Here is an 18,342-nt window from a genome sequence, read left to right as displayed (position 1 = left end):
CTAAAGAGCTTGCTTTTTTCTTTACTTTTTGCTTGCGAAAGGCAAGTCGACGATGGCGCACCTACAAAATCTACGTTGAAGCTTTCAGGCCGGGCGCGCGCCGCCGCCGCCGCCGGCGACTGCGACTGCGCAGAGAACTTTCAACATGGCTCTGAGGCGGAAAAAAAACTAAATATAAAGAAGTGAAAAGCGCGCTCTATCATCGTCAAATCGGAGATACAGGAGAGAGAGAAGCGGCGTTGACCAAAGGATGGCGGTACTTTTCTTATATAGGGATTTTACTCGTACCCACTCTCGGCCTGCTTCCCGCACAACGCGGACTCCTTTTCCTCGAGTATGGGCCACGCGCACGTGGCAGCAATTATCTCCCGTAGAACCACTTCTCCCTTTTTGAAGCAAGACCAGTCGGCCGTTCGCGCAGACTTTCATTAAATTTTGCCGGTGTTCCTCACAGCGAGATGGTTTTTGTCAAATGCTGACATGTCCTGGGTACCCGCGTAAATAATCTAGCAGATATATTTCAGCGTTCTATGTGGTGGTTCTTACAAATGAAAAACAACGTGCACGCCCCAATGCATACGCACAAGAGTACGCCATACCCATCCAATGCGGCATGTTCATTTAAGCGCTATAAATAAATGTATCCGTAGCATGAATTGCATGTGCTATAACTGGAGTAACTGTAAATGACCAAAATAAACTGCGTGCCGATATTGTTTGATATTGTTTCCTCTTTCTCGAGGGGACCTGAACTGTACAAAAACTGTGCTTCTGAATCTAAAGAAAGCATTAAGTTGCTTATGCAAGATCTCGAGTCACAACTTTATGAAATAATACCTTGCTCACGCAGAACATTTAAATACGTTGTTCTGGTAAATGGCATGTTGAGGCAGTGCTTAAAAAGAAAGCACATACTAGAGAATAGGCATATCGATTGATAGCCGTTTGCCATTGTAGTTTTCTGTTACAGCAACGAACGGCTGCTCGACTGCTCTTGAAAAGGCCGATAACTGATTTGACACGAAGATGAAACGATATATTGTCGTGCGGACATGCATTATTAGTATTTTGCATATGAAATTGAAGCAAATTTGCCACGCAGGTCACAAAATAAATAACCTCTGCTCAGCATTCGATGAACGACGCTCGACATGTCCCGTACAATCTCCTGCGTACACTATGATGGGGTGCAGAAGGGTCCTAGCAGGATGTAATTATTGGAATGAATCAAACCGTCTACTGCGGAAACTTGTGCCATAAAACGAAAGCGACACGTTAGCTAAAACGATATTATCAAACGCGGTCGTCGACGGTTATCGAAATATATATGTTACACGGTGCTTCTACATACGCGCACGTGTTATGTTCTCGTATACTGACACATGTACTTGTTTATCTTTCACCAGTGACCACTTTTCACCGGCTAGCAAACGTTAAATATTATCGCTCGGCGCAGGACACGCCTGCATGTATCGCAAGTTTCTCGAACGTTATCTATGCTTCTATCCGTTGTCTGTTGTCACTGGTGCTTATGTAATCTGGTTGTATGAGTGACGCGAATTGTCTAGTACTTTCTGGAAGACGCGCGGGCACCAGGGATTACTCGGGAACCTTCGGTGACTCATGTGTAAAAGCCGACGCATTTCGCCGCTGATCAGATTTCGACGATCGTCAACTGTGTTCACCGCTATCATTGTGCTTCGATTGCAACTTGCTTTTGTGGGCACAGGTTCGCTCAATAAAAATAGTTTCCTGATTCTCAGTTCTACGACTGTTTTCTTCAACGTCACTACTACCTGACAATATTATCAAACATGGTCGTCGACGGTTATCGAAATATATGTTATACGGTGCCTATACCTACGCGTCCGCGTCATATATATATATATATATTAATTGTACTGAAGGCGAATGACCGCGCTTCGATGTCTGGGAAAAGAGGACGACGATGAGTGTGGTTGTTGTTGACGCTCTAGCTCGCGCTCGCCAGTAACCCGACCTGCCTTTCGGATAGCCTTCTGCAACGCCACGTCCAAGCCTGCTTGAAGACCAACACCCCCATTTTAAGTGGTGGAAGTGCTGGGTACTGTTCATCCTGGAACTTCGCAGCCGCACGCTACCATCAGCTTTCACCATGACTGATCCTGGCCCATCGCAAGCTGTTCCCGTGCCAACGACAATCCACTGTGCTGGCGTGCCCCGACAACGCGACCCACCTGTATTTAGGGGCACCGACGACCAGGACGTTGAGGATTGGATCGTCGAGTACGAACGAGTGAGCTCGTGTAACAAATGGGATGACCGCGCCAAGCTACGAACGTTCACTTTTAAATCACTAATGTAGCCGGCCTCTTGTTCAAAAACCATGAAACCGAAATCACGAACTGGTCGACCTTCACGGCATCCGTGGCGGAGGTCTTCGGTCGTCCCGCCATGGGCCGGTTTCGCGCGGAACAGCGCTTGCGCAGTCGAGTCCAACGCAGGGAGGAAACGTTTACAAGCTACATCAAAGATGTTCCCTCCCTGTGCAAGCGCGTCGACCCATCTCTCACCGAAGGAGAAAAAATAAAGCAAATCATGAAAGGAGTCGACGACGACGCATTTCAGATGCTTGTCGCTAGGAACCCCCAGACGGTAGCCGACGTGATACAACTCTGCCAGACTATCGCAATAAGGAGCCATCCTGGCCACTTAAGGGTAAAGAAAAAGGACGGATCCATCAGGTTCTGCGTGGATTACCGACGTCTTAATCGCATAACGCGCAAGGATGTGTACCCTCTACCACGCATCGACGATGCCCTCGACTGCCTACAGGGAGCAGAATTCTTCTCGTCCTTATATCTGCGCTCGGGATACTGGCAGGTACCGATGGCGGAGGCCGATCGCGAAAAAACGGCTTTTGTGACGCCTGATGGCCTGTATGAGTTCACAGTCATGCCCTTCGGCCTCTGCAACGCGCCTGCTACTTTCGAGCGCATGATGGACACGATCCTTCGAGGCCTCAAGTGGCATATTTGCCTTTGTTATTTAGACGACATTGTGGTCTTTTCCTCCGATTTTGCGTCACATCTAACTCGCCTCGAACAAGTTCTCGCTTGCGTCTCAGCTGCAGGACTGCAACTGAACTTGAAGAAATGCCACTTCGCCGCTCGAAAGCTTACGATAATAGGTCATGTTGTTTCGAAGGACGGTATTCTCCCCGACCCTGCCAAACTTACAGCCATTTCAGCGTTTCCCAAACCAAGTACCATGAAAGATCTCCGCAGCTTTATCGGCCTATGTTCTTATTTCCGACGCTTTATCCGCAACTTCGTGATGATCATCAACCCTTTGACCAAGCTCCTCGCTGGCAGTAATAACCTTTCGGCTTTGTCTCCTGCTTGCGACGACGCTTTCAACAAATTGCGCCGTCTCCTTACGTCGCCTCCTATACTGCGACACTTCGACCCCTCTGCACCCACTGAGATCCACACGGACGCCAGCGGTGTCGGCCTCGGCGCTATTCTTGCTCAACGGAAAAATGGGTTTGAAGAGTACGTCGTTGCCTATGCAAGCCGAACTCTCAACAAAGCCGAAGGCAACTATTCGCTTCGGTGACTGAAAAAGAATGTCTTGCCATAATTTGGGCCATAGAGAAATTTCGTCCTTACATGTACGGGCGCCCATTTGACGTAGTGACCGGCCACCACGGCCTGTGCTGGTTGTCGTCACTGAAAGATCCAAGTGGTCGGCTCGCTCGATGGGCATTGCGCCTCCAGGAATACGACATCCGCGTCGTGTATCGCTCTAGTCGGAAACATTCGGATGCAGACGCCCTCCCCCGTTCACCCCTGCCTCCCGACCCTGTCTGCTTCACAAATACTACCTGCGATACCACCGCTCTTGCCATCTCTGGCATGCCATCTGAGCAGCGCAAGGACCCGTGGGTGGCTTCCATTCTATACTTTCAGTCTGGCCGGACTTCTGCTCCCGCTTCTCGAACGTTGCGTCGGCAGGCTGAGCACTTCACCACTCGGGAAGACGTGCTGCACCCCCGGCGGCCGTAATCGGCTCCTCGTCATTCCCCGCCACCTGCGCTCCGAAATCTGCTCCACTTTCCACGACGACCCACAATGTGGCCACGCAGGTTTCCTGAAAACGTATTCACGTATTAGGCTTCGGTACTACTGGCGTGACATTTACCGTTATGTTCGAGAGTATGTTCGGTCATGTTCCACGTTTCGGCGACGCAAGACTCCTCCTCAACACGCCGCCGGCCCCTTATTACCTCTACCATGCCCAGCCTGACCATTTGACCGCGTCGGCATCGACATCTACGGTCCCCTTCCCAGTACACCAGACGGTAACCGTTGGATCATCGTTGCCGTCGATCACCTCACACGGTATGCCGAAACTTCGCCTCTTCCATCGTCCACAGCAAAAGACGTTGCCACTTTCATTCTTCACAATCTCGTCCTTCGTCATGGAGCACCTCGAGAGTTGCTGAGTGACCATGGTCATGTGTTCCTCTCCGACGTCATCGCAGCATTGCTTCGTGAATGCCGTGTCGTTCACCGCACCACCAGTGCCTATCACCCACAGACGAACGGGATAACAGAACGTTTTAACCGAACCCTGGGCGATATGCACGCTATGTACGTCTCGTCAGATCACTCCAATTGGGACCGAGTGCTACCTTTTGTTGCGTACGCTTATAACACCGCCATGCAAAGCACGACTGGATTCTCCCCTTTCTTTCTCTTTCACGGACGCGAACCTTCTTGCACCATGGACACTATTCTTTTATACTGACCCGACGCCTCAGAGTCCACGACTCTATCTCAAGCAGCTACATACGCTGAAGAATGCCGCCAACTTGCACGTTCATTCACATCGCAAGACCAGTGGCGCCAGAAGCAACACCACGATGCCTCCGCTACTCCTACGTGCTATGCTCCTGGCTCGCTAGTCTGGCTGCGTGTCCCGTCCACTACCCCTGGCCTTTCAACGAAGTTGGTCTCCAAGTACCAGGGTCCATATCGTGTACTTAAATAAACATCTCCGGTGAACTACCTCATCAAGACGTTAGAACCGTCTTCTGACCATCGTCGTCGCGGCCAAGAAATTGTCCACGTGTCCCGACTCAAGCAGTGCTACGATCCCCCTGTGTTTTCTTGCCCCTAGGTCGCCAGGATGGCTCCTTATTCCGCGGGGGGTAATTGTACTGAAGGCGAATAACGGCGCTTCGATGTCTGGGAAAAGAAGACGACGATGAATGTGGTTGTTGTTGACGCTCTAGCTCGCGCTCGCCAGTAACCCGACCTGCCTTTCGGATAGCCTTCTGCAACGCCACGTCCAAGCCTGCTTGAAGACCAACACCCCCATTTTAATATATATATATATATATATATATATATATATTGTACCGGAGCACATCGGCACCAGCTCTATGCCAGCCAGTGTGGAAGAAGACGTTGACGATGGTGTGGTTCGCGCTAGGTCGGTTTTCAACGAGCCAGCTTGTTTTAACCGTCAATCTTCGTCACGTCTACCTGCCGAATACTCTTGTCACATTTGGTGGAAGTGCTGGTTCGTGCCTTTCAGCGTCCTGGAACTCCGCAGCCGTACGGTACCATCTACATTCGCTAAGACCGAGGACGCCGGCCCCTCGCGAGCTGCCCCTGCTCCTACACCTGTCGTATGCTCCGGGGTGCTTCGTCAACGTGATCCTGCAGTCTTCAGTGGTACTGACGATCACGACGTGGAAGAGTGGCTGGCCGAGTATGAACTTGTTAGCGCACACAACACGTGGGATGACCGCGACAAGCTGACTTACGCCATCGTTTACCTTGCCGACGTGGCCAACCTGTGGTTCAAGGACCACGAAGCTGATATTATCACCTGGTCAGCGTTCAAAGAGACCCTCGTTTCGTTTTTCCGCCGGCCAGCGGCGCGCAAGCTTCGCGCTGAACACAGCCTCCGCGGACCATCTCAACAAATTGGTGAGACCTTCACAAGCTGCATTGAGGATATCATCGGCCTATGAAGGCGGGTGAATGCGTTCATGGGCCGTATTCTGAAACGTTCGCCTAGGCGAAATCAGCGTGCGCGATGATTGGCTGGTTGAGCAAAATTGAATGACGTCGGGCTCAACCACCCAATCAGCTCATCCAATTTTGCTAAAACAGCCAATCGGCGCATGCACGCCTATAAGCGAAAAAAGAAATTTCGCCTAGGCGAACGTTTCAGAATACGGCCCCATGTCGGAACCTGACAGAATCAAACACATAATGACAGGCATAGACGATGACGCCTTTCATATGCTCGTGGCCAAAAACCCCCAGAGCGTTACTGAGGTTATTGCACTTTGCCAACGTTTTGAGGAGCTGCGTAAACGGCGCATCTCCGCACATCGCCCTGGTATGCAAACAGCTCACTTATCGGCTTTGACTCCTAGCAGCGCTTTCATTGACTACACCTCCTTGCTGCCTCAAATTCAGCAATACGTACGCGAGGTTGCGCGTCAGCTCTCTCTTGTGGCATCGGTCACCGAGCCTCTCCCCACACTGGACTAGTCGCTTCGTCGGGTTGTCCAGACGCAAGTTGCTGAGACCCTGCCGTCCCCCGCTTCGCCACCGCAAGTTACGACACCGCTACAAGTTACGGCTACGGCACCGCTACAAGTTACGGCGCCGCTCACGTATACTGATACACGATCTCATGCCCAACCAACGCCAGTCCCATCCAGGCCAGCCACCAACTTCCACACGCCGCCAAGTCCTGTAAGGCCGGTTTACGTACTGTTCTCGCATCCGAGATCGCCTATCAACCCCTGGCGCACACCGGACAACTGGCCAGTGTGCTACGCTTGCGGTATTCCGGGACATGTTGCGCGCCTCTGTCGCCGCCGCAGACTCTTTTTTTTCTCTTTTATATATATATATATATATATATATATATATATACCACTTGGTATGGTCGCGTAGATTTGAGAATATCGTGCGTAATATCTTATTAAACCGGATGTCTCACTTGAAAGCGACGCAGTACGCAGCAGGCTTCTTATAGCCATAGCACTAACTGCGGAGCAATGACTGCACGTCTATCACACTAAAGTCCCATAATTGCACTATAGCGCGTGCGGGCTGCGCACTTCTCGCGCTGATCGAGCTAATGTTTTAATCAAGCAACAACATAAAATGTAACACTCGATTGTACAGTGCGTACGCATTTACTCACTGTTTTGCAAAACGTTGTAGTGGCATCCGTGTTCCACTCAGAAACGACCCGCTTAAGAGCAGGCTTCAATTTTAGCTATCGAGGCCAACTCAGATTTCTCTATTCAAACGAACTTCTGTAAAACGCAGAAATGCTTTGATGATACAAATGCTGGACTTATTTGTACGAACTTTATTGCTTTTGAGAGATAACGTTATATTCTACCAACTGATAACGACGCCAAATCTTTATATAGGAGTTCAAAGTTTTACAAAAATTGCCGAAAATCATCAAGCTCAAAAAAATTGAAGCACGATGTTTACAAGTCCGTAACTCTGCAACAGAAACAAATATTGCTGTTCTGAAAGTTGCTTCTATTCGAACATCTAAAAGGAAAAAGAATATGCGCGTTTAAAACTTTCGTGTAATAGGTGCACTGTTTACAACGTGTTTCCAAAAACCTTACTCAAAATTAGTAGCATGTTTTAGAGCATCGTACAATACACTAAATTAGCCAATTTAGATATTTTAACAGGTGCCACTGAAAACACTATGCGATATCGTCACTTCTCAATGTTTTACAGAACTGAAAACATGAGACGAGTTTTTTTTAGTTTTGCAAATTGCAATTTAAAAAATGGTTGAGTGACTAAAAGGTCTTAATTTGAAGTAACGGAATGCCAAGTTTTTCTTCAATATAGAACAAATTTCTTTAAACACGGTGACCTGGATGCTGAGGAAAGCGATTTCCCCATCATCATGTAGTTTGGTAGGAACTCCTGAGCTACAGCTTCCCGTAATGGTTGTCCAAAACTGAAAAACAATTTCTGCCAATATATCCAGTGTATGAAGCAATGTTTACAACATTGGCGCGATATTATTTATGACTGGACAATATTGTCGGTCATTTAACTTCGGCTGCCCAAAATTAGAGAGCAGGTGATATGACGACCATATTTTGAGCATATAACGTCGGCGACCTGATATCAGTGAGCAGGGGAGATTGACAGGACAATATTGTCGCGTATATATCGCCGGCTGCCCAACATTGGAGAGCAGCGGAGAAGGACTGCGCAATGTATGCTACTCCTTGCCGTGCTGCAACCAATGTTGTCTATGCAACGGATAGGCTGGCCCAATATGGCCCCGGTCCGGGGGCCATGTAAGGTAATTTGCGCCAATAATGTAATTTGCATGGTAACGGTGGGACATTGTTGGAGCGCTCATACACTGGTACCAGCCATGTTATATAGAGCTGGCACCACTGGTTCATTCTCGGGCCGTTGTATGCCATCGCAAAGGCAATATTCACCGGGCGTTATGTGCTGCCTGGGTGAGCTGCCGATGGTTGTGTGTGCTTTTCTTTTACAGCGAAGCTGTTAAGGGCTAGGTTCCAGGAGATCGTGTCCGCATGTAGAAAAGCCATGTGTTCTAGGGAGAGAAGAGGAAAAGAAGAGCTCAGCCCTGTGAGAATGCTGTGAGAGGGTGGAGATGAAAAGGAGAACGGGGAGTGGGGTTGACGTAAGTCGCGCCGTCTAACACTCGCGTTGGAGGGGGCGGGCGTGATGCGCGCCAACCAAAGGCGCTATACTAAAAAATTAGGTCAGTGGAGGAGTGGGGTGTGAGAGGAGTTCGCGTTAGCGTTGGTTGTATGTACGGAGCTTTGGTCAACGACTCTTGTCAAGGAACGTCGTAGAAAAGCGTGAGGAACGTGCCAGGAATGCCGTCACCAGTGGACGCCGACGCGTCCCATCCTCCGCTACGCGCTAGCAACGCCGTCGGCCGTGGACGTTGGATCAGTTCTTTCAGATCAGGGCATTCTATAGACTTCGTCAAAGTGTTAAAAAATGCCCCATTGTGCTACTCGGAGTCGACAACGAAGCCTCTTTCCCGAGTACATAGCGAAGGGGTTGGTTTACGATTTTGTAGCCAAATTCAATATAGCAAATCTCCAATATAGCTAAACCACAACATAGCAAAGCCCATAGGTCCTGCAATCCGGCTTGATATGTGACGTCCTTGTGTTTTCTCCTACATTTGAGACGCACCTTGAGCACGTCGCAGCTATCCTTGACGTCTTCCGCAAGGCTGGGCTCCAATTAAACTCATCGAAGTGCCCCTTCGGGCGCCGACAGATTACAGTGTTCGGCCACTTCGTCGATGCTTCCGGCATACAACCCGACCCGGAAAAGGTTCGAGCTGTAACGGCTTTTCCTGTACCTCAGTTTGTCAAAGACGTCCGGAGTTTTGTGGGGCTCTGTTCTTATTTCAGATTGTTCGTGAAAGATTTCGCAGCAGTCGCTCGACCGCTAACTCAGGGCGGCACCCGCGACAAGTGAGTTCCTTCGAGGGGGCAGGCAGGCGGGGAACTTATGCGTTGTGTTTTGACTTTGTTTAACTCCCTTCAACTTTCCTCTAATTTTATAAATATTCAAATCAATCAATCGGAAGTCCGAGATAGATCTCGTTACATGGCACCTATGCTTCGTTCAGTCGCTCAAGACTCCAATAAACATACACGGTGTTCTGCTCAGATAAGTGCAACGTAGTAGATATCCACGCTTCGCATGCTCAAAAGATGTCAATCATTGCTCAGCCCAACGCTTCTGTGCATTACAATTTTCCCCACTATTTTTGAACGTGTTTCTTATTTTCTTATATTTTTTAAATTGAACTATCTGAACTTTGTAGTTATTCGGCGTGCTTTCTTCGCGTCATTAAAGAATGAAAGCAGGTAAAAAAAAAAGCGAACATTTATTTAGGTATGTTCAACACACTCGTCCGAGAGCACAACAAGGTTGCGATGTGGATACAAATTGCTCGATGTCTAAAATCATTTAACAACAACTTGAATGGGCTGAAGGCGTTCTGAATACATCAGTATGACTAAGTTATTCCAGCAACGCACTAAGATATAAATTAAAAATTAGCATTTACACAGCGGTGCTCTTGCTAAGAAAATTAAAATTTGTATAGTACATCGTGCAGGGGTGCACCGAGTTTGGCGAAACTCGGGGTCTTCACGAGCTCTGGCGACGCTCCAAGATGAAAGAACTAATGGTAACAATACAAAGTCTCTCCATCGGCACGCCTACAGCTTCATTGGTTTATCTAGATTCACTGTGGGTGGCTATCATCCCTTGGGCGTTGCCGTATGGGCGGTCGACAAACTGGGGCTCACGCGTTCATACAGTCGGTGCATGGTCGTGCCTTCTTTCACTTGTTTGTCGTTCCACCGAGTGCATTACAGGCATAGGCAAGTTATAAAGTAAATGTATTTAGTACAATGATTGTAGTCACATTAACATGAGTTGTAAGTATTTTAAAGTTTACAAGTTGTACACTGAATGTGTATCAGGCTAATTTGTAATTTAATACATTTCGCGTTATACCACGAGGGGACGCTCGCCCTCCTCTTTTTTCTCTGCATTCGATTGGCGCGGCTCGCTACGTGCTTGCGCTAGCATTTCCAAGCACCGATTTGTGTGCGCTTGGTTTTCTCACTGGGCTTTTAACAGATCGCTCGTTGCTCGCGCTAAATAAAGGCTGCGAGTAGGGTGCCTCGATGCGCGCGCGCGCATCGAGGCACGCCAGCTGCCCCAGCTGCGAGACGAAATGAGCGTCAGCTGACGCATAAGTGGTTTGCCGCGTGCTTACCGTGTAAGCACTCAGGAATGCCCGAAAGCACACATACAAGGGTCAGAAAACTACGCTTTATTTTGTTTTACTTTGCAATGCACCTTGATACTGGCAAGCGTCGAGCGATGGCATCTAACAACCGCAGGAAGAAGTCCTGATTTTGGGTAGCCCGTACGATCCGTGGCTTTTAACAAACGCAAGAAAGTGTCTTTGCAGCGCACGTGGTCGTTGAGTGCCACCACATCCATCCCAGGTGGCCACCACATCCATCCCAGGTGGGACTCCAGCATCGGTGCAGTTACCCTGTACCCATCGCTCACGAGGTGGCGCTTCACTTTTTGACCATAACTTTCTATTTTTTGCGGGTGAACGCCCACAATGTCCACGCTGTGGTTGACTATGTCCCAATGTAGATTGAGGCATAGCCCCTTTAGCATCCGCTAAATCTGGGATACATTTGTATGCGGCCGATTCGTCACTATGAATAATGGTCCCCGGTTGAACGTCGGCTGCAATAATGACGCGTAGCCTCGCCGCCTTTCGACGGTCGACCGTGAAAGTCGCAGCACCCCTCTGGTCGCGCAGAACATGCCGAAGACCTATGGGCCACCTCGGCGGAAACTTGTCGCCCATCATTAGGTGGCCTCCATTGTACTTTTGCTCGCCGCGAAGAAGGCACTCATCAAATTGCGCTATCTACCCGGGGCCACCGAGTGGAGGTCGCGGGTAGAGTGGAGGCCACCCCTTTACCTTAGGCCCGAGCCCGGCCTGAGCCCGACTCGAAACCGGCCCGAACCCGGCCCGAGACCGAAAAATAATGTTTTTCAGAGTTGAGACGCCCGAGAATAACTCGCTGCACGTTACATGCACACCACCAGAAAGCCCGAGCCCGGCCCGGACCCGTGTCAAAAAAAAAAGTTGCAGTGGCTTAGCTCGGCTATGCCAGGATATACGTAGCGTTAGCAAAGGTTCAGCTGATTATTCTTAGCTTTCCTGGTTGTCTCCTACGCTCAACCGCTAATTGCCAGGCAACTACTTTGGGATCCGATGAGTCAAGCTTCTCCGTTCTTCTGCGCTGTTGAGCAGCATTTGCGCTCTCCTTCTCCATGGCTATACCACACTGGCAAACGCCAGTCAGAAGCGCAGCGGCTCCAGCGCAGTGTCAGACGGCGACTGCACAGCGAGCGCGCGCCGGCGCCAGTGCGTCTACCACGGCTACGACGTCACTCCTCTGGAATGCGCAAACCGGCGGCGGTGAGTCGCGCGCGGCGGCGGCGGAGTGCGCGAGAGATGCCGGCTCCGGTGGCTCCGGTGCGCAAGCCGTGTGACATCACTGATCCTTGCGCATGCGCAGCACGGCTCTTGATGTGCCGCGCGAAACGGGCTTGGCTAGGCCAGTGTAGCTAACGCTACAAAAACCCGAGCCCGGCACGGGCCCGGGTCAAAAAGCACACGCCGTGCCCGAGCCCGGCCCGAGCCCGTGAAAAAACTGTTCTACCCGGCCCGGCCCGGCCCGGGCTTTCGGGTAAGCCCGAGCCCGTGCAGTGCTCTACTGGGGCTGGGGCGCGGTGGACGAGCAGCGCTTGAAACAGGAGAGAGCTGAAGCGATCGCACGAACTTTTCCTCCGCAGCCTAGTCACACCACTCTGTGCTCGGAAAGCATAATTTGCCCGCCACGCTGTCTCCGCAGACTAGGGCCTTCGCCTAAGTCATCACACAGCCAGCGCACTGACGTTTCGGAAAGGCAAAAATGACGCTGAAAATCAATCTACGTCGGTCATGTAGGTGAACGGGTCCAGGCGATCATTGACGCTTACTGCGGCTGGATGCGATGACACAGGCTGCTGCTGCCGCCGCCATGTTCACGAGTTGAACTCGACGGCAGTTTCGCGATGTACGAGTTTGGCACGAGTTTGCCTGTCAGTCAAAAGCATAGGTGACGCACCGCGCGAGGCATGTAACTCTTGTGCGCGCGCCCACCACGGTTGGGCCACGTCCAACTTATTTTTCAGGAAAACGACCTGGTGCGGAACTGACAGGCATTAACAATCTTGACCGGCGAAATAAAATACGCGCAACGCACTGTCATCCGTGATGTACTGAGTACCACAATGAAAAAAAAGCGTCGACTTTCGCTGGCTTATGCATATATCTTCTTGGGCTGTGATGGTCCCACAACACGGTTCATTGCCTGCATTGTGGAGACGTAGGGTGCAGCCAATAATTCTCGGCACGTCACCGTAGCTGCTTGCAAGGCGTTAATGCGCCCTAGTGGACAATGAACCTGAGCAGTGCGTAGTGTTTTCCAACGACAACGTATCGCAGCTGTCATTTGAGATGGCTGCTCTGTCATCACTGATGTATCGGAGCCGCAGTGTCGCAAACACGGTCAGCGGTCAGGGCAAACTAGAGCACTGCACGGGCTCGGGCTTACCCGAAAGCTCGGGCCCGGCCCGGCCCGGCCCACGGGCCGGGCCGGGTAGAGGAGTTTTTTCACGGGCTCGGGCCGGGCTCGGGCATGGCGTGTGCTTTTTCACCCGTGCCCGGGCCGGGCTCGGGTTTTTTTGACGCGGGCCCGGGCCGGGCTCGGGCTTTCTGCGAGTTATTCTCGGGCTTCTCAACTCTGAAAAAACATGTATTTTTCGATCTCGGGCCGGGTTCGGGCCGGTTTCGAGTCGGGCTCGGGCCGGGCTCGGGCTTAAGGTAAAGGGGTGGCGGGCCGGGCCGGGCGGGTACCGTAGATTATTTCCGGGCCCGGGCCGGGCCCGGGTCTTGCCATAAAAGTTTTGATCGGGCTCGGGCGGGCCGCCCAATGTAAAAACGGGCCCGGGCCGGGCCCGGGCCGCAAAAATCGGCCCTTGCAGTGCTCTAGGGCAAACACCCTCAGTGCGATGGCATTTGTTCGTCACAAGCACGGCACACTAAACAATTGCAACACGTTCCTGCGTTCCAAGTCTAATTTCCTAACTGCTCACAAGAGCCCTCACCTGCCAAAATGCGATTGCTGCACTGTCGTTACGATATCCATCTGCGATCGCTCTTACCTCAGCAGCAGAGGCAATCAGCAAGCACATTGGAGTGAACAACACACTCAAATTCTGCGTACATGCGCACGAAGGCACCTTCACTTGGCAAGCGGTGACAAGCGATGAGTTGTGTCGCTGGGCAGCGCGCTCTTCTTCGCAATGCATCGCGGAGACTTCGCGCACGCAGATAACTGGTGCGTTTTCACCGTGCTGTGTCACTACGGACCCTAGAATTGCGCACAGCAATTTTGCAGCATCAGCCGTTGCCCCCGTCTCTATGGCTAGAGTGTCGTTTCAGTTGGTAAAACGGCGGCCTTAATAGCCGCCTAAGTGAAAGCACCTGTGGTGAACAGCCATGCCGCAGCGCCGCCTTGTCATTCCCCGAATAGACAGGGAATGGACAGTTCATTGTCATGACTGACTTTATGCGTCATTATCGCATCGGCTTTATTGAGAATAGCAGTGCAGCGCCCCTGGCGATTGCTAACCGTCTGAAATCCCTCGTGCGTGTGACCCTCTAGAATGTATCCGCTTGTAACGTTTCGCCTCACTATTGCCACTCGCGGCAAAAAAGTGCAACATTTAATTATTCACTGGATATCCGTTTGGCATCAAATTTATAGCACTCGGAACAAAAAACCGATACTTTAAGAAATGAAATGCTTGTTATTTGTTGTATTTCAAGGTATTCGATCGTGGGAAAGTGTAGGTGCAAGAATGCGACGCATATGCCCTGTTCGAATTCGACGGACAATAGAAAGATAATGCCCGAAAGAGGAGGCACGCCCTTGACGCGCCCGAGAAAGGCGTGGCAAGCGGCTCACGGCAAGTGTGCAGATAGACAGCGGGACTGCGACGGTATTGCTAAATTGCGATAATACGTTGATAACAATGCGCGGCGCTGGCGCGTTGTGTTGCGCAGACCTCTGTACTTGAAGCGCGGAAGCACTGTGCCGCACAGGGTGCGCTCATGTTGTCATACACGGCTTTATCTCGACATTTCTTTTTGCCTGCTGTTACTGCAAGTTCCTTGCTATCTCCGTTTACTGACTGCAGTCGAGCAAACTCGGGTAAAACTCGTGCAAACGAGAAACTCGGCGCATCCTGCATAGCACCCCAGCACATACATAAAAAACAGCATTAAGTAACGAAAAAAAAAAAAGGCCGTGACTGCTGCGACCCGGTCGCAGCAAACAAAAGGTGCCCAAAACGTTTGGTGCGACCCATGACGTCACGTCCGCAATAACCCATGATGTCACGTCCGTTTATTTTCATGGCGGCTGTTTTTCGGGGCCGGTCGCGTTGTGAAGCGGTCCGTATTCCGTGCCTTCTTACAGAGTAAGTAATCCATTTTTCCCCTCTATATGCATGTAATAAAAGGTTGGGGCTGTCAGCTGCTTGATGTGTTGCCGTTAGTTATCTTGCGCGCATATTTTGCCTCGTGGCCGCGTCAAATTGCAGCCGGCCCGTGGAATGGGCCGTGGCATCCCATATAAAGCTATAAAGCTGATCCTCCGTCAGGATCGTTAGTACGCGTACAGAACCATCCAGTAGTGTGGTTCAGTGAATGATGCGTGAAAAAACGAGGATGCAAGAAAATCCTGGCATGGTGAGCTGTTCCGCCAGATCGTGTTGAATCGCGTTTTTGCGCGAGATGGTCGAACAGCTTTGCTACTGCTTTTCTACAGCTTTGCTGCATTTCATTTAATCACCACCTGCATTCTTTTTAATAAGACAAATGGCATTACTGCGCGAAAGAGCGTCTCGGAAGTTTCCCAACAACAGACAATGCCGCCGTGCCTGTTGCATGCACGCTTACCAGCTACACGCTGTCCTGATGCAGTTGGAACGATTATGACGCAGTATCAGCCTGCTACTGCGGGCTGCAGGATCACGGTGACAATACAATTAAAATAACTAAAGAAATTAATGTAGTAAGTGTGGTGTTCAAACGTTGCCAAGCGTGATAAGCGGACCTGCCTCGTAAGATGCGTTGAATGAATCGGCTTTCTAAAGTCAGCTTCGCCGCAGTAGACATGTTACGCGGTGAAGCTTACCCAAAAATTATTGCAGTGAAGCATACCAAAAGTGAAAAGGGGCCGCTATCACGGGACATGTATATATATGTTCCTTAACTATGTACGCGCGCACTCGCCTTCGCCCATCACATTACGCGCGCCCAGGAGCGTAATAAGTGTATTGGCAGGTGTACTCATATATATGAAAACTGCCAAGAAAAGCTGGTTAAGGCAAGCTCTCTTGTCGAAACGTTTGCACCAGCCTGTTCGACCACTGTTATATCACCGCAGTTTGTGTATTGCGGTGAAGCATACCGATAGTGGGTAGGGGTCACGCGAATCGGGAGTGTAGGGTTTCAGCCAGCGACGAACCCTACCAGTCTCAACGTTCTAGTCTCAACAAAGCTCATTTTTGCGCCAGGATGACGTTTCGACAACTTTTGTTGGCTTTTGGTGATGACACAACTGTTTTACAGATAACATTCTCTAAGCCTTTTGAAATGACAGGGAGCACTGACACCGGCCGATAATTTGACATGTCATTTCTGTCCCCTGATTTAAACAGTGCAGTCAGCTTCGCCTGTTGCATTTTTGTAGGGTAAACGCCAGTAGACAAGCAAACATTGAATACGTGGGTCAAAACAGGCACTTTGCTTTGTTGTGTACCTGTCATACTGCTATTAAATTTTCCTTTCCTTTTAAAGTGCTTACGTACATCACATCGCAAGGAGTCACTGTGTAATTATTGACCTTGTCATGTTAAAAAACCAGGCTCTACTCAAGAGAGGTTGGGGTTAAGTACCTGTGAAATTTTTTTAGAGGGGTAGTTTTCTGAGAAGAAATCAGATGCCAGAAACAGACCTGTGGTATCCTGGGTTTGAGTATTTAACAGTGGAAAGGATAGAAAATACATTATATTTCTTGTCTGAAACCAACAAGTAAGTGAAATATGTAAATATATTAAATAGCGTCCATGGAGCAACTGCAAGCTGTGCACACCTAGACCCAAAATGCACTTCTCTTGCTACAGTCCATGCAGGCTGTCAGCTGCTTTGTTGAAGCCTCTGGTACATTCTCAGTGGTGCAGTAATTTTTGTCTGCATTTTGCTCAAGTGTGCCCTAGACATAATTGAGTGATTTGCAGTTGCAACTGGACTGCAGCCTCAGCTTGGGAGACCAGTGGTAGGGCACATTTTGTAAAACTAAGCTACACATAGCATTACCAGTTTGAGCAGAGACCTGTTTATATATGTGTCGTCTTTAGCATCTAGATTTTTTACCATGAATTCAGAAAAATCTCCAGCACATTGAGTCCCTAGATTTGAAATGCTGAATAAGTTGTCTTCTTGTTCATTGCGGTTGCGCTTAACTTCTGTCCAAATAGCAGAGCACTTCTGCATAGCACATCAAGGACCATTCTTATTAACATGCCTTCCTTTTATTTATCTTACCTACAATCAAGAGCACACGTATATAGCACATGAATGTGCTGTGCTTGAACTTGACTTACATTGCCATGTTTAGTAGCACAGTGCTCATAGTTGGTGTTGGTTCATTCAAGCTAAGCATTACTACAACCTTTAACTGTAGGTATATGGTGTGAGAGCAGAGAAATGGATATGCAAAGACAGTTGGGCACGTTAAGACATCTTTTTGTGTGTGAAAAGGTGAAAGATACACAAAATGGGATAGAACACGTCCACTTTCATCTTTTCTCACAACAACAACAACAACAACAAAAAAAAAACGTCGGAGGAATAAGGTTCCTTCACTGTGCCATAGAAACTATATGTCTGCTCTCAAATGTAATTCTGATTCGTTGGATTTGTTCTTGTGCTGTTTTTCTTGAGTGTGCTTTACTTTTCACACGTCAACGTTTCAAACTCGTTTTTATTTTTGACAGACTGAACATCCCACATCTTGGTTTGACTTCCTGGTACAGGATACTTGCAGTTGGCATGGAGTGGTGAAGCAGCATGGTGTACTTTTATTAAAAGCACAGATTTCACCAGTATAGAAGCAGTTCATCAAAAAAAAATGTGTGCTGAAAATAAAGTGTTCCTACCCAGATTCCTCAGTGTCTAATTATGCTTGTATCCCTGTGTTCTCTTCAGCACGTATGTATGTATGTATGTATATATGTATGCATGTATGTATGTATGTGTTGTATATATATATATATATATATATACACACCATTTTGCCTACACCATTGGCAGATTCAGTTTGTGTCTTCCCCGAGACATGTTGGAGTTAATTGTGATACGTATGACTTGTACCTGTTACGTCGAAAATCTCTCTCCCTCTTGTTCTCTTTTTGGAGGAGGCCCCCTCTTGATGCTATCCTTGATTATACACTCATCTTAGCCCACATCATTTTATATTTGAGGCGTGTAAGGCCACGGTTCTTTATGAGATTCAACTCTCACATCGTGCATACCATACGGAATTCTACATAAGCC

The 18,342-nt window shown here is 49.3% G+C and overlaps 1 long non-coding RNA gene across 1 annotated transcript; it reads left to right on the top strand.

Moving 5' to 3' along the window:
• The first annotated feature begins 15,069 nt into the window (after positions 1-15,069).
• LOC125944605 (uncharacterized) lies at positions 15,070-17,952 on the top strand. Its single transcript, XR_007466304.1, has 2 exons — positions 15,070-15,200; positions 17,784-17,952. It is a non-coding gene; the product is annotated as an uncharacterized LOC125944605 (long non-coding RNA).
• Positions 17,953-18,342: the final 390 nt, after the last annotated feature.

The sequence above is a fragment of the Dermacentor silvarum genome, chromosome 4, assembly GCF_013339745.2.
Source record: "Dermacentor silvarum isolate Dsil-2018 chromosome 4, BIME_Dsil_1.4, whole genome shotgun sequence".
Classification (NCBI taxonomy): Eukaryota; Metazoa; Arthropoda; class Arachnida; order Ixodida; family Ixodidae; genus Dermacentor; species Dermacentor silvarum.
The sequence above is the reverse complement of the archived record's forward strand: the minus strand, read 5'-3'. Positions and strand labels throughout refer to the sequence as shown.